We start from the raw sequence: 16,383 nt of genomic DNA, 5'->3' as shown, positions 1-16,383 counted from the left end.
TACAGGGGTCTTGAGGTCAGAGCAGGCTGTGTGAGAAGGAAATGACTGTCTGGTACACTGACCACTGTTCTTATTTTTACCTTTTTTGTGAAATTGCATGTTGCTAGCCTCTGGGCCGAGTGCTCAAAAGATTGTATAATCATTAATAATAAAAATAGATTATGCTTGCTTTGGTGTTAAGTCTGGGATAATTCCTGTGTTTAGTAAAAGATGATGAAGAATACATTGGTGATTTTCTAAGAATAATTTTGGAACCATGAGAACATTATGTATTAGATGATTTCCCATTTTCTTTCTGTTCCCCCTTTACTTATGATAATAAAAGACTGAGGTTACCAGGGCAAAAGCAGAAGCTAGAGAAGCGAAGGGAAGTTAGAGAAGCTAAAGTCAGAGAAGTAAGAGAAGCTAAGAGAAGTTAGAGAAACTAAGAGAAGCTAGGGAAGCAAAAGAAACTTAGCAACTGCAGAAGCCCAAAGTGACCTGTCAGCTTGCATGAACATTGTCTCTGAGTCATTATTGCGCCTTCCAAGTATCCCATCCTCAGGCCCCCGGCACTGCTGAGGCTGATCCCCAGCACTGACATAAGGGTTTACTGAGGTAAGTGACTTGAGATGCCTGTTATCAGAGACATGATGATGACATGAGTCAGGTCTGAACACTACAGACCTCATCTGGGACCCACAGCTCTGAGCTACCCCCACCCAAAGTCTTGTTAATGATGTACTCATGTTGAAAATGTGCTACTTGGCATTCAGGGATCACAAACATGAAGTCCTCCATCATCTCTCTGAACTGTGCTTGCAGGGTCTGGGGATCCTCAATGTCCCCCATGTACTCTTCCATTAGCAGGTCACTACATTCAGGAGGCAGCATCTACACCAGGAGGAATCAGGAAGAGTGATGTTAGGCAGACTCTCAGATAGGTAGGCAGCAGCCTCTGAGTAAGGAATGTGGCCTGGGATGAGACAAGGTATAGAGGGAAAGGTATGAGCTTTGGGTGAGCCCACACAGAAACACACACATACACTATCCTTTATTTCCAGCATGGTATCTGAGAAGAATATATGGGAACCCTCTCTGTCAGGACAAAAGTCAAGGTCTCTCACCATCTGTGCTGCTGTGCTCTTCAGAACAGCTGGAAGAGTCTCTCTGGTTATGTTCTTTATGACATGATCAAGGCCCCTGAACTGGCAGATAGAGGAGAGTCTTAAGTATAGGATGGGTTGGATCTAAATCAAAGTACCTCTGAGGTTCCACCACCCACCATTTGAACTTAAGTTCCCAGGAGCTTAGAACTAGGTCTTACCAAGGGGACTCCCCAGCCAAACTCATCACTGTCAATACCAATGATGCTAAGGACAGGGTGAAAATGCACAGAGGCCAACAGCTCCTGAGGGTGCCTAGGTAGGAACATCCCATCCACCACACCAGGGATCATAGTGAAGATCCATGTGGAATTAAGGGTCAATGCTGAAGATCAATCACACAAATATTCTGATGCCCACTGAACATCCACACAATTTTCCCATTTCCTATCTCATCTCAGGATGTTATGCTCACTACAGAAGAAATGGGACATCAAAATTAGCCTATCTTGTTCCTTTTGCACTCAGTATTATAAGGACATCTAACCACAGAGATAAGTTAACTGTTTCAAGTAGTAAGGACTGGCAATCCCACATGCTGGCGATCTGGTCCTCTAAGCCACACAATTCTCCCAACCTGGTTGAGAGCCAGAATCTCTGCTTCACCCTTGTCTCATAGGCCATGTACCAGGGCCTCTGAGTCTGATTCCTTACATCCAGTGAGGTTGGCCACCATCTGTAAATGAAACAGGCATCTGTTATCTCATCCCTCTCAACAGGGAGCAGAGTTTCCTTGATTCCAAGTAGTTGTCATTGCCCCTAAATACCACATCTTACTGTTTGTTGTGTATGAAAGGACTTAAGAAGGACTTAAGTGGAATTGTTCACATTTTCTGTTACTCAGAGGTGACAGCTGGGACAGGGACTGTTATTGCATATTGTTTTGTTGTTTGTGTGTGGTGTTCACATATGACAATACGTATGGTGTGTTATATTTTGCCTGTGAAGGAGAGAGAACACTCTTGGGTGTCACTTGTCACCCCTTGTTTGCATTTGTCTATACTGGCTTAGCTGAACTATGACCTTCCCGGGAGTCTACTGTCTCTACCTCCCATCTGTCCACAGGAGCACTGGGTTTACTGACACAAATTACTATCTCTAGCCTTATGTGGGCTCTGGGAATTTGAACTTGGGACCTCACACTTGCACGGTGAGTATGTTTTTTTTTTTTTTTTTTTTTTTTTACCAGATGGCCCTTTCCCTCTATCCATATGCCCTGCTTAGATTTATTTTTTTCAACTTGACACAAGCCAGGGTGACAAAAAGGAACTTCAACAGAGAAAAAGCCTATATCAGATTGGCTCATAGACAATCTTGGTATTTTCCTGGGAAATGACTGATGGAGAAGACCCTGCACACTGTGGGCAGTGCCATCCATTGGCAGGTGCCCTGGGATATGTAAGAGAGCAAACTGAGGAATGCCTGAGTATCAAGTCAGTAAGCAGTACCCCTTTCTGGCCTCTGCTTCAGTTCTGGCCCCCAAGTACCTGTCTGAGGGCCTACTTTGACTTCTCTTCGAGATGGACTATAAACTGTAAGCTGAAATAAACCTTATTCTCCCCAAACAGTTTTTAGGCATGATCTTTATCACAGCAACAAGAAGCAAACTATGAAATCATGCACGTGTGTTTTTGCCAATGATGAAAGCCACTGGGCACAACTTTGCTGTCATATAACATACTCAGCATACATAAAGCAGAGGGGAGTTGATTCTAAAGTTTATGCCTTTCCATAATTACTGGAAAAAAGCTATTTCCCATGATCCTTGTTTCCCCACTTAACAAAATACCAGAGTACCAGAGGCAAGGACTGAGGTAGCAAAGTAGGAACTGGTGCTGTTGCGGGCACTCACTATGCAGACCACCTTGGAAGTGTCAGAGATAAGGTCAGGCAGTAGGGGCACTTCCACTCTGCATAATGGCTCTGTGGAAGAGTGCTTTGGACATTGGGGACACAACAAGTAAAGACATACTTGTGTCACCTGCTGATGCACCAAAAATAGTGACCTGGCCAGGGTTGCTTCCAAAGTGGGCGATGTTCTGCTGGACCTAGCATAGGGCAGCCACTTGGTCCATGTAAACCCATTTGCTTCGGGTGTTCTTTCTCCAGTGCTGTACAGTGGCAGGAATAGGAACTGAAAGGGCTAACAAGACACTACAACAGGCTGCTCAGTCTTCTCTCAGAGATCAGGCCTCAATCTCAGTTTCCTGAGACTTGAGCAAGCAGTTTCTGGAAAGCCATGAACAAAAGACATAGTCCTTGCAGTAGCTCCCTTTCTCCAAGTGCTCTGACTGCTTAAAGTTCAGCCAGTTGTTTGCTGTTTGGGACCCCTTACCAACTTAGAGCTACGTGTATGGGTCAATGTGAACATGTAAGGCCAGCCAGTCTCAATGGTAGCTCAAGGTTATGTACACTCTCACCCAATCATATGATGCAAAGGCTAGTACCACCCTGCTTGTGGTTTTTCCCTTCAAAAAACTTCTCACCCTGAGAGCTCAGGGCTGTCCTCCTCCACCTTCTGTGTTCGATGATGGACACGTACCAAGCCTAGTATTGCCTTGTTATTAATAAGCCCCTTTGTGCTTGCATTGGATATCGGCTCTGTGGTAGTCTTGTTGGGGGTCTCCAGATGTGGGCATTACAGAATCACAGGTCTGTCCGTGTTCTACTCAGCCCCCATAATGCATCCCAGTCACAAGCTTACCTAAAGAAGCCAAGGATACCCAAACAATACTGAATAGCAACCATTACTGTATCCTCAGTAGCTGCTAGTTTGGATCCGTCAGTCACGGAAGTCATTTCTATAACCAGTCCACCACCGTGGATCCATACCATCACCTGGAGATATCAACACAGATCTCAGGAAGTTCACATCCAGCCCAAGGTCAATTGGACTACCTAATAGATTATCAACTTCTTTGCATCTATGCATGTCAGCTTACACACAGATCTCAGCATTTTAGGAATTGGCCCACTGATAGGGCACTCTAAGCCTATAAGCATATTACCATTGCCACTTCCCCATCAAGGAATCTCGGCATGGATTTATGGATCTAGATCTAAAGTAATGTCATCACCACCTTCAGTTCCAACAAAGTAGAGCAAATAGGAGTGTCTCCATGTATGTCTTTCCTGATTGCTAATCAGAAGGGACATCAGATCCCATTGGCACAACACATAACCTGCAACTAGAAATTTTCGTGATGTCATTGTGCAACCCTTGAGCACCTTCCAGAGTGGGTCTGACAGGTTCAAGTTGATAGAATTCCTGGTTTAATCAAATACATTGAGCCTCTTATCTCTCAGAGTCCCAGTGCTCTGAGTCACACACCAGGTTTAAGCAGCTTGCCATGGCTTGAATGACCTTCTTGAGCCTAATAAGGTAAAGCTACTAGTCAGGGTCTAAACTACAATAGAGCTCTGAATTACCTTGTCCCTTCCAATCTCCCAGAGAAGAAAACATCCTCTTCCCCAGCTGACCATATTCTGACACTCACAGGTAAGTTAGAACCTTCATGGGCACCAGCTGGTGTGTAGATGTTGAGATACAGGCAGTTTTCAGACATAGAAATGGGCTGCATGATCAGATTCATCTCCTTCGATACCCCTAAAGTCATTACATCTGTTTGCAGACACCTGGTGAAAATGGAGGACAGTCCACAATATGTGATGATCAAACCTAAATCTGTGTCTGAATTTTCTCTCCGTCACCTTCAGCTATTGCTTTCCATGGTGCCCTTGTTGTGCCCGCGTCACAAGACTTCCGAGTAAGACCACCACAAAGCTGATTTCCGATACAAAACACACAGGGGGTTATTGATAACAAGCAAGCTCAGGCTTGGTCTATGTCCAGCACTCCATCTAATTGGGTGGAAGAGGATGGCCCTGAGCTCTCAGAGTGAGGGGTTTTCAAAGGGAAAAACCATAAGCAGGGTGGTACTAGCCTGTGCGTCATATGATTGGGTGAGGGTATATAACCTTTGAATTTACTGTTTGGGGGATACAGTTGTCATTTTTGAGCAGGCCTGGACAAATCCCAGGCTTTGTCCTTGAGCTGCCATGGAGGCTGGCTGGCCTAGCACGTTTACATTGGCCCATGCACATAGCTTTAAGTATGTAAGGGACCCAGACAGTAAACAACTGGCTGAACCTTGAGCAGTCAGAGTATGTACAGAAAGAGAGCTACTGAAAGGACTATGTCTTTTGTTCATGGCCCTCCCAGAAACTGCTTGCTGAAGTATCAGGAAACTGAAATTGAGGCCTGATATCTAAGAGAAGACTGATCAGCTTTTTATGGCATCTGCTTGGTCCTTTCACCCTGCTAGTATCTAAGCCTTCTGTAAAATCCCTTCCTACCAAGGTAAAGGCCACCAGCTCTATGGAAATGGGAATGGAGCAATACTTTTAGAGAGTCCTCTGGTTGCATAGTAATATCCTGAGGACTAGTTGATGGAGACTTCTGGCAGCCTCTATGAAAATGATTGCCTTCCTGTCCTACCATTCATCACTTCTGTACTATTTAAATCCTGGTGTGGTGATTAGTTTTGGTTGTTGATTTGACACAATGTGGAATCACCTGGAAAAGACTATCAATGAGAAATTGTCCAGATCAGAGGTTCTGAACCTTCCCAATCCTTTGATGCTTTAGTATAGCTCCTCATGTTGTTGTGACCCTTGACCACAAAATTATCTTGTTGCTTTTTTATAAGTGTAATTTGCTACTGTTATGAATAGTAATGAAAATATATGACATGCCAGACATCTTATATGCAACCCCTTGAAGGGAAGTTGCAAGCCACAGATTAAGAACCACTGGTCTAGATCTTGTTTGCCTGTGGGCATGCCTGTGGCAAATTTTTTTGTTTATGTTTATTGAGACAGGAACACCTGCTCATTGTAGGAGGCACTATTCCCTAGGAAGGGGCTTCTGAATTATTTAAGAGTGGAGAGAGTAAATGAAGCTTTAGCAGGCATGCATGTGACATATAGGCTCTGTTCCTGATTATGGATGTGATGTGATCCGCCCCTTTAAACTACTGACCCTGTGGTTTCCCAACTGTGGTGATTATAACCTGATTATAACCTGGAATTGTGATCCATAGTAAAATCTTTCTTCACCATATTGCTTTTTGTCAGGGTACTTTATCACAGCAACAGAAAAAAAACCAAGACACTCAGGTATTGGGTTCTGTGCCCACAAAGGAACTACAGGGATGAATGGACAATACCATTGCGTAGGGAGACATTCTCCATCTTACTCCAGACTCTGAAGGTTCCTCCTTCTTCCACATAGTCTCCAGTTGAAAGCATGTGTACTTGTTCCTCAGTCAATGGCACCTGGGCAATGGATGGTCACAGTGACTGTGAAGAATGGCCTTAGTCTCTTTTCTCACTGCAGTACCTGCAGCTAAATCCCTGCAGGTGCCAAGCTCTGATCCAGGAGCTTGGCACAGTTGGTCTTCTCTAATCCTTAGCACATTCATCGGAAACAAGCCTGGCAGACTGCCCTCAGCACAGACTGAAGCTGCTATAGAGCTGAGATGGAGGAGGCACTGCAGTGTGGCCTAGAGGTCAGGCCGGAAGTCCCCTGGGCCCCAGAACTTACATGGCTGGCTGGGAGGTCCCATCTCTCACATCACTCCATGACTCAGGGGGCTCAGGGGGAGCAAAGCGCAGTGGTCCTACAGGAGGCTTGGCAAAGGGAATTCCCAGGAAGGTATGGACACCAACATCACTGTCTTTCACATGGACAAGGCTTCCTCTCACCTGTCCTGTGTGTGTGTTCCTGATGGGGCTGGATGAGTCCTGGCCTGTAAGTGGAGAGAAGTCATCATTTATGATATGTGGGAGATTTTAACTCATCATCTTCATAGTACATGAAGATAGTAACCTGGGTCCTCTCAGTTCAGCTATAGGATGTGAAGATGAGGCCTTCTGCATTAGTTTGGGCCAGAAACCTTGACCAGAAACCCTCTTGAAAATTGACAGTAAGGTGAGAGGCTCATAGCCACTTGGCATTATGAAGGAATCATTGTCATAACCCAAGGTCAGTAGAAACTCCAGTCACAACCACAAACAGAGGAGGGACATGTTCATGCTGTTCTTCTGTTCCTGCTGGCTCCCCAGTGAATGGTAACCTTAAACATCTCTGACCCTGCATTGCCACAGGGCACATTCTGTGGGTTTTGGTTGGGGCATTAGGATTTCATCTGTCATTTCCACCAGCTCCTCCCTCCCCCTCCCTGGTGCCTTCCCTCCACAAGCTTAGTTTGCAACTCTGCAGAACTGGAACAGCTCTGACCCTGGTCCTCTCTTCTTGCTTAGTCACACCATGCACGTGGAGGAGGAGAAGCAGGAGCCCACAGGCCACAGCATACAGCTACCTAGCCAGGAAGCTTATTGAGTGGCAGGTTGAATCCCAGGCCTTAGTCTGAGCTACTACAAAATGACAGTCTAATAACAACAGGAAATCAAACAGGTAGGCCAGGCAGAAATTTTGTACTTTTGGGGATGTAGGTGTGGAAATTTAGTTGGGTGGGGCAAAGTTCTTATTGTAGGAGAGATGATAAGCCGAAGCCACAAGGAGCCAATAACAGGCAGGGCAAAGCCACTCTGTAGTTTCTGTTTCTTCCCTGGCTTCTTGGATAGACAACACATGGTATCTGAAGTCCTCCTAGGATGCCAGGATCCCTGTCCTTGAACATGGAGTCATCATGATCCCTTGTCCTTTTACTCACTCACCCACTGTGGATGTTGATATGAAGACCAGGGAACAAGAACCTGTAAAAAGAGCAGCCACGGGGCTTCTGTGAGTAGGTACACACTCAAGATTCCACAGATAGAGAGAAGTGCAAGGGCAGGATCTCTAAGTTTGTCCTTCATCATCAAGATTCCTCTGTGCTGTCAGGACTCACAGAGTAGTGAGGCCACTCTCAGAGTCCCTTGTCCTTATGGTGATTTTAGGATCTGTAGGTATCCTCCTTGTTAGGTCATGCTGGTTTAGTTGGAAGACACTGAAATTCTGGCTCCTCTTCCTGTGTGTGCAGCAGTTCAATAATGTCTTCAGGCCCTAGTGCACTGGTTCTCAACATTCCTAATGCTGTTACTTTAATATAGTTCCTCATGTTGTGGTGACGCCCAACATAAATTTTTTTTTGCTACTTCATAACTGTAATTTTGCTACTGTTTTGAATTGTAATGTAAATATCTGATTTGCAGGATATCTGATATACAACCCTTGTGAAAGGCTCATATGACCCCCAAATGGTCATGACCCACAGGTTGAGAACTATTGCCCTAGTGGAAACCCTAGACATCAGAATTCTGCACTCAAATAAAGGGTTTTTATCTCTGCCCAGCTCCTGAGCCCAGCTGAAACTCATGCTCAACTCTTTCTGCATTCTGGTGTTAAAGATTGACATTACAAGAATCATCATTTTGGAGATATCCCATTGTTGACCTTCAAGACAATGAATGTAACCTGTAAAAGATGGTATCCTTCAATGGGACATATTTGTCATATAAGTGTAGATGTAATTCTAAACAGTCTTATTAAATAAGAAACACAGAGCCAAATGCAGAGTTAAAAGCCCAGAGATCAGAGAGCAGTAGCCAAGAACTAAAACCACCTTCTTACCACTCGCTGCTGCCGCCACCATCCTTACCCTCAGAAAGAGACCTACTTCCTGTGTGTCTGTATTTTTATTGCCTTTCTGTTTTGCCTTCTCATTGGCTCTAAACCCAACCACATGACTTTCTTGTCACTGCCTGTCTATACAGACCTCCAAGTCTCTATGGTTGGTACTTGGATTAAAGGTGTGTGTCACCATGCTGGCTGTGTCCTTGAACACACAGACTCTGCTTGCCATGTGATCGGATTAAGGGCATGTGCTACCACTGCCAGACTTCTGCTTAATGGCTATGACCTCTGATCCCCAGGCAACTTTATTTTTTAACATACAAATAAAATCACATTTCAGCACAAATAAAATATCATCATATTTCCCCTTTCTATTCTAATAAAAGGGAAAAAAGTTATAACTAATATAAGAAAAACTACAATAAGTACAATAATTATAAACAATATATACAAGCAATAAATACTAGTCCATTTGCAATTGACAAGCTCAGAGAAAATATTCCATTATCTATCCTATTGTGGTAAGTCCAAAATGTAGCTACCTGATTCACTTTCTATTCTGACTTACATTACTAACAGAACTATCTTACAATGTCTTTCAAATTTATATAGACTTACGCCTCTTTAGTGAGTTTCTTTTCTAAAATTCTTAACAAGGAACGCTGTAACTACTAATTTTCAACTAACTATAACTACAACTATCAAATCTTCAACTCCCTCAGATACCCAAGAAGGAAATAATATTACCTAAAAAACAGGAAGTGCAAACAAGTGACTTCCAAAAAAATGTGAGTTGACAGAAACAGCCAGCTGCCTGGACAGTCACCCAAGGTTCTCCACAACGTTGGGGCATCATCTTCAGCCTATAGGTTTAGCCTACCCAACAGACTCATTTGTGAGGTAGGATGTACACAAGGCCAACAGTTCGACCTCACATTTAGTGAGAGTAATCCATGAACCCAAAACACCTGAATTCCACTAGTGTCCTTTCATGATTCAGGATTTTAAATTCTGGAAATTGCTGATGTTTTTTGAATTCAGTTGTCCATTCTTCTTGGCTTGTGTGTGGCTTCATCTCGGCATCCCATTCTTCTCTGCATCCCATTATTCTCAGCTTGTGAGTAGCTTCAACTCTTTTATTAAATGTCAGTCTACCATTGAGAGGTTAGACTCTGTCAGCTTAGTTACTCTTTCAAGAATAATGTTTCAGCTACTGTTCCACTGCACACCACTGCCTGTTCAGATGCCTTCAAAGAAAAGGGCACTGTACCTTTTCTGGATTGCAAAGGCCACTTCAGGGATAGTGCCATACTGTCCAGGCCTCAGAGGATGTGGCACAAGATGCCACACTTGTCTTGGCAAGAATTGGCAGTCCTTTGTTTCGTGTCCTGTCTGTCCATTTTGTCATGTTTGTCAGCAGTTGATTCGAGGATACTTTGTTGTCCAGTGGCTAACTTTTGACACAATGAAAGTTAACTCCATATGCAGTTTCTTCAATGCCCATATTTTCTCTGAAGTAGATTGGTACTGCCAGGAGCCAACATATCTCATAGTCATTAAAAAAAGAAAAATTTCAAAGTTATTAAAACATTTTAAATGCCATATTCTATAGATCTCTGAAGGGTTTGAAGATGACCTGTCTATCTAAAATATATCTGCTTGATCTTGAAAACATACCTAATATGACTACAAGTTCAAGTGTAATGTCTAACTACTAACTTTCATTTCTTTATATCCTAATAGTTGATAATAATAACATTCAAGGATTAACAAATTGCATTACATTGTTAAATTGTATTGTATAAGAACAATATTAGAACAAGATTAGAAATTTATGTATGGCATTTTATAACAATATTAATCTAAATATATATAATTTCTATACAATATACAAAAATCTAATCCAATGTCAAGTATTTAAAACTAGTAATTGTCTTTTAAAAGTAGATTCAATAATCTATCTTTTTATCTATATTGTGTCTATATTTTCTCTTTATTTTTCTGAGTAGATTCAATAATCTACACTCTATTCTATCAAATAAGGGGCCTTATGAGCATCAGGAACTAGAGGATAGGGACAGAGAACTTTGATGACAAAGAGAAGATGTTTTAGTGGAACACAGGAACAGACTGAGCATCATTTGTCACATTTGTATGATGGAATAAAGTACAAGAGAAAGTTATTATTAGAGGGCCTAAAAAAGTTTAGGGACCACAATAAAGCCACAGTATAAATAAGTAATGTGGAAGATGAAGGAGAATGATTGTGTCACAAGGAACCAAAGAATTCAGGGGGATCTGTGAAAATTAGAAATAGTCTTCCACATATGGATAGGTACTCAGGGAGACAGGGATAGGATGCTCTTCTCCTGGACTTTTCTGGATATTCTGATGCTCCCATCTGACTTCCAGGACACATCTCAGTCAAACATATTCACAAACATATTCGCAGATATTCCGAGGATGTGAACATGAACCTCTTAGAATCTCTTAGTATCTAGAGGCTCTGCAGGGGAGCTGGGGAGAAAACTTCAATGGATTCCAACACCACACACACACACACACACACACACACACATACACACACACACACACACACACAGAGAGTCACAGAAAGACAGAGAGAGACACACACACAGTCATACATACACACATAGTCACACACACATGTAACACGAGTGTTAAGAGATCTTATTAAATAAAAAACATGGAGCCAGAAATAGGGGTGAAAGCCTTAGATCAGGGAAATAGGGAAAGCCACCACCAACCTCACCTCACCAACTCCGCAGCTTCCAAATACGAGTTACTTCCTGTCTACCCATGCCTCTATTGCCTTGCTGTTCTGCCCTCTCACTTCCTCTTCCTACACAGTATTGTCACTTTCTCTCTGTCTGTACAGACCTCCAGGCCTCTATGGTTGGTACTGGGATTAAAGGCAAGTGTCACCATGCTTGGCTCTGTTCCCTAGTGTGGTCTTGAACACACAGAGATCCTGCGTGTGCTACCTGACTTCTTTGTTTACTTAAAATGGCTGTCCTTTCCCCCTGATGTCCAGGCAAGCTTTATTTATTAATGCACAAATAAAATATCACCACACACACAGGCACACACACTCACACACACAGGCACACACACTCACACACACAGACACACTCACACACACTCACACACTCAGACACACACTCAGACACACTCAGACACACACTCTCACACACACTCACACACTCACACACACTAACACACACACTCACACAAACACACTCACACACAGATACACACACACTCACACGCACACACTCACACACTCACACTTACACACTCACACACTCACACTTACACACTCACACACTCACACTTACACACTCACTCACACACACTCACACACACTCACACACACTCACTCACACACACACTCACACACTCACACACCATTGTCTGTGCCAGCACTGACGTGACAGCTGCTGAGAGAAGCACAGCTGTGACCTGCACACAAAATGGTGGCTGCTGTGGTGGGATCAGGAAATGAGGAGATGCCACAAAGTCTCCCACTGACCTAGACAACCTACCTGCTCTAAGTGTGGACATTGGTGAAGATAAGGGTTTGGACTCCATGGGGTTGTTAACTCTTTACCTCAGAAAATTTCCTGACTGGATGCTGTGCAGTCTTAAGCAGCCCTGATCCTCTCTGCCTGAGAGTGCAGGGAGGTGTCCAGTGAGACCCTCCTCCTGCTGTGTGTCATCCCTACCAGCTCCCACCTCCCTGCACCTCCCCTCCCACAGCACCACGTTCTCACACTGCAGAATTAGGGAAACCTGGTGAGTTGCAACAAGAAAAGTTAAGAGCTGCAAATCAGCCTAGTGAATCTTCTGTGTCACCCTCCCCATCTGACCCCCAGGAATCAGCATCTTCGGTGCCACCTTTGTGGATGAGGACAGGACATCAGCCACTCACAGCCACCCAAGAGTGACTTGTCAACAGTTTTCTAAGTCAAGTGCTTACCCTGTCCTCTGTGACTTGCTGCCTACACACAAGACTTACCAGACAGCATCTTTGTTCAGGTGTCTCACTTATAGCTCCTGCCTGTGATGCCTGACAGTTATTGCAACAGACAAAACCTACGGAAATGGTCCTGCTTAGAGCCTGCCTACACCCACAGTGCTTTATCTTCAAGGAAAATCTCACAATGAAACTCTGTGTAATCGAGCAACATTTTCTTCTGGCTGGAAGTTAAAAAGCCATATTCCAGAGCAGGAGTCATTGGTGAAAACCACATTAGATGAACATATGTTTTCTTTTTCTTCTTCTTTTTTTTTTTTTTTTTTTTTTTTTTGAGACAGAGTATTGTATGTAGTCCAGACTGGCCTCCTAGCTCAGCTTCTCAGGTTCTGGTTTTATAGGTGTGTCACAAAACTCACAGCTAATATATTCCTTCTGAGTAATCCTGGGCATTCTCTCTAAGCCTCCACCACTCTGATGTTCCCTTGGATGACACAAGCCAGGATGAGACAGAATAAGTCAGAATACACTCCCTCCTTCTTACAGTTGTCACTGACTCTGAGCCCAGGAATCCACAGAAGGGATATTCCACACAGTAGCCATGAATGACTCAGGCAGATCTTTATGCATGGAGAAACCCCCTGAACTTCCAGAGTCTGGTGCCCTAAAGCAGGGGCCACAGGTGAGGTTAATTTAGTGGATCTGATTGGAGAGAATCAGAAGAGGTCAACGAAGTTTTTACTATCAGGTGGCAGAGGCCCAGGAGGAGGTCAACAAGGTTCACACTAGGAGAGTGTAAGTGCTGCACACACACCCTGGGTATAAAGCAATTCTGGCTCAACTTCTGATAAGGGCCTGTGAGTTGCTGATAGGCCTAGAGCACCCTTGCCCTTTGCTCTGGAATCCAGCCTGTCCTTGCCCCAGCGTAGGTGCATGGTGAAGGGAACCCAGGGACCACTAAGGTCAAGTGAAGAATGTGGGGCACCAGGAATTTCTGTATGCTCCAATAACTTTATATCTTTTGATGGCTGCCCGTCCACTGTTCTGTCCTTGGGGCTTACAAACTCACAGATATCTGACAGCATCAATGTATTATATCATTATTATCCACAAGTCCAATAGCAGTCACAGCTACAAAAGCACTGAGGGAAAAGATCCATTTGCTCCTTTATCCCCTGACCTGCTGGTCCAGCACAACTCAGATCCCCTACTACTGAGCTGGTTCCTCACTATGGGTGACCTCCACCTATATAGTGATGCATTGCTTGGGAGAAGGCTACTCTGTGGGCTTTGGTCTGGGCATTTGGAGTCAGTTCTCTCCTCCCACAATGTGTGCTCTGGGGTTGAACTCTGGCCACCAGCTTAGAGGCAGGCACCTTTAGCTGCTGAGTCATTTCACAGGCCCTGGTAAGGGAATTTGAGGACACACATTTCCTACAATTTCTTCTGACATGTCTATGAGTTACTCCCTCTCTGTAATCTCAGCCTCTTACTCTGCATTACTTACCAGTTTAATCTAAGGTTCCCTATGTCACCCGAAGAGCTCCCCTGAATGAGAAAAAGGAGAAGCAGGAGCCCATTGGCCACAGCATTTATGCAGTTAGGAAGTTTTTCAAGTGACATGATAGACTCCCAGGCCTGAGTCTATGCTACAGTGGAGTGCACAGTATGTCATTAACAGGAAACAGAATATAGGGCTTTTGCTCAGACAGGAATTTGGATCCAAAGTGGAGTAGGTGGAGAGTTTGCTGGAGCAGCGCAAGGTCATTGAACTGAACTGACAAGGCAGAGGTTACAAGAGCCAGTAGGCAGCAGATAGGGCCAAGCCATGTACTCAATTCCTGTTTCACCTTGAGTCTCTGTGGAAGGCACAGCAGGGCTCCCAAGGTCCTTCTAGAAAACCAACAACCCTCCCTTCAACCTGGAGTCACTGTGTTCACAGTCCTTTCGGTAGCAAGCCCAGGGCAGGTGTTGGGGTGAAGAGAAGGCTGCAGAAAGTTGTAACTGGAAATATCAGGGGGACTCTCCCTTAGATGCATGCTCAGGATGCCACAGGTGAAGAATGGGATGTAAATCTGAGACAGGTGAAGTGGATAAAAGACACCTGCATTGCATGCCCACCACCCTGAAAACTGCTCCACACTTTCAGGACTTACAATTTCCTGAATCCACTTTCTGGGGCTCTGATGATTTTTTTTTTGCAGTCATGATTTTAAGTAAACACATCACTCTCCCTGCTCAAACAAAGCTGTTTCCTTTAAACACACTGAAAAACCAGCACTTCTGAAGTACCTGTCCCCTATCCACTCCATCTCCATACTTCCTAATTCTCATGGGCAGCCCCTATACAGTTCAAATCCACAGTTTAACGGGGACATTATGGTTCTGGTGTTTGGGACTAGCTAGGCTTTCAGAGCCTATAATACAGGTTAATGAGTAGGAGCTTCAGAATCACAAAGAATCCTGGCAGGTACATCAAAGAGTACAGGATTAGGAGTTGCTCCCACCTGACCCAGCCTCACTTTCTGGAGGGTGTTGTGTGGGGAACCAGTTCAGACAGCCTGAAGTTCTGTCTTAGTTAGGGATTTTATTGCCGTGAAGAGAGACCATGTGTAAGTGTTAGCTGAACAGATAGATGAGAAATGAATATACGGATACACGAAAGATACACTTGGCCCTGTGTCTTCAAAGTCTGTGCAAATCAGACTGAACCCATTTGCACTCATGTTACTGGAAAACAAACATTCTTTAACATGCTATAGGCCTGTTTGTTTCTCCTCAGTTCAGTCCAGCTCAAAGATCTTCTGAGACCACCTTCCTGAAGTGCAGCCTTCCAGCCTCAAGACATTTCTCATGGCAAACTAGATGACCAACCGCAGGTAATGTTCATCCTAGTTCAGTACTGAGAAATGTTCCTGGCTCTTCTTGGGATTCCTATGGATGGGATTATCAAAGATTTTCCCTAACTCCCAGGAAGAAGGTCACTCTGAAGCTTGTTGTCCCCAGGCCTGATCCCTGGTTTAGGACAATATGACAGGTGAAGAAGCCCAAGGTCTTGGAGACAAAGAGGGCTGGTGTCCTGATCTGGGCAATCAAACAGCTCCCACTAGTGTCTGCTCATCATGGGGCAGCAATAGCCGCACTGTTTTTTCCTTCTCCCAGGGGCGGGCTCACATACACAAAACCAGTGAGGGATTTTGCACTTTGGACACCTCACCCATGAGCACTAGAAGATGACTAGTGAATAATATCCCAAAAGAACCTCTGTCTGAATGTGATCTGGCCTTGAAGAGTATGCTATCATGTGACTAAGGATATATGTATATGAGGGATGCCTATGAGGCTACCATAGACCTCCAAGCCAGGGGAAGTTAAGGGAATCATGTCTGTTCTCTCATGTCATGCATAGCTGACCCAGTACTTCATCACCATCCTGTTCAGAAGTTCCTCTTGTTCAGTGAGGTCAGAAACAAACAGATGTAAAACAAGGGTCCATGCTCTTCACTTCTCATGCTCTAGACTCACCATACAGAAGCTGTAATCTGACTGTGGAGCCCAATTCTGTTTACAACTAATGCCATCGTCCAGGATCTAGGCTTTCC

At 44.2% G+C, this 16,383-nt stretch overlaps 1 pseudogene; it reads right to left on the bottom strand.

Annotated features, from left to right (window-relative positions):
- Positions 1 to 645: 645 nt before the first annotated feature.
- LOC102909285 (liver carboxylesterase-like) overlaps positions 646 to 16,383 on the bottom strand; it is a 38,500-nt pseudogene continuing 22,762 nt past the window's right edge.

The sequence above is a fragment of the Peromyscus maniculatus genome, chromosome 5 (assembly GCF_049852395.1).
Source record: "Peromyscus maniculatus bairdii isolate BWxNUB_F1_BW_parent chromosome 5, HU_Pman_BW_mat_3.1, whole genome shotgun sequence".
Taxonomy (NCBI): Eukaryota; Metazoa; Chordata; class Mammalia; order Rodentia; family Cricetidae; genus Peromyscus; species Peromyscus maniculatus.
The sequence above is the reverse complement of the archived record's forward strand: the minus strand, read 5'-3'. Positions and strand labels throughout refer to the sequence as shown.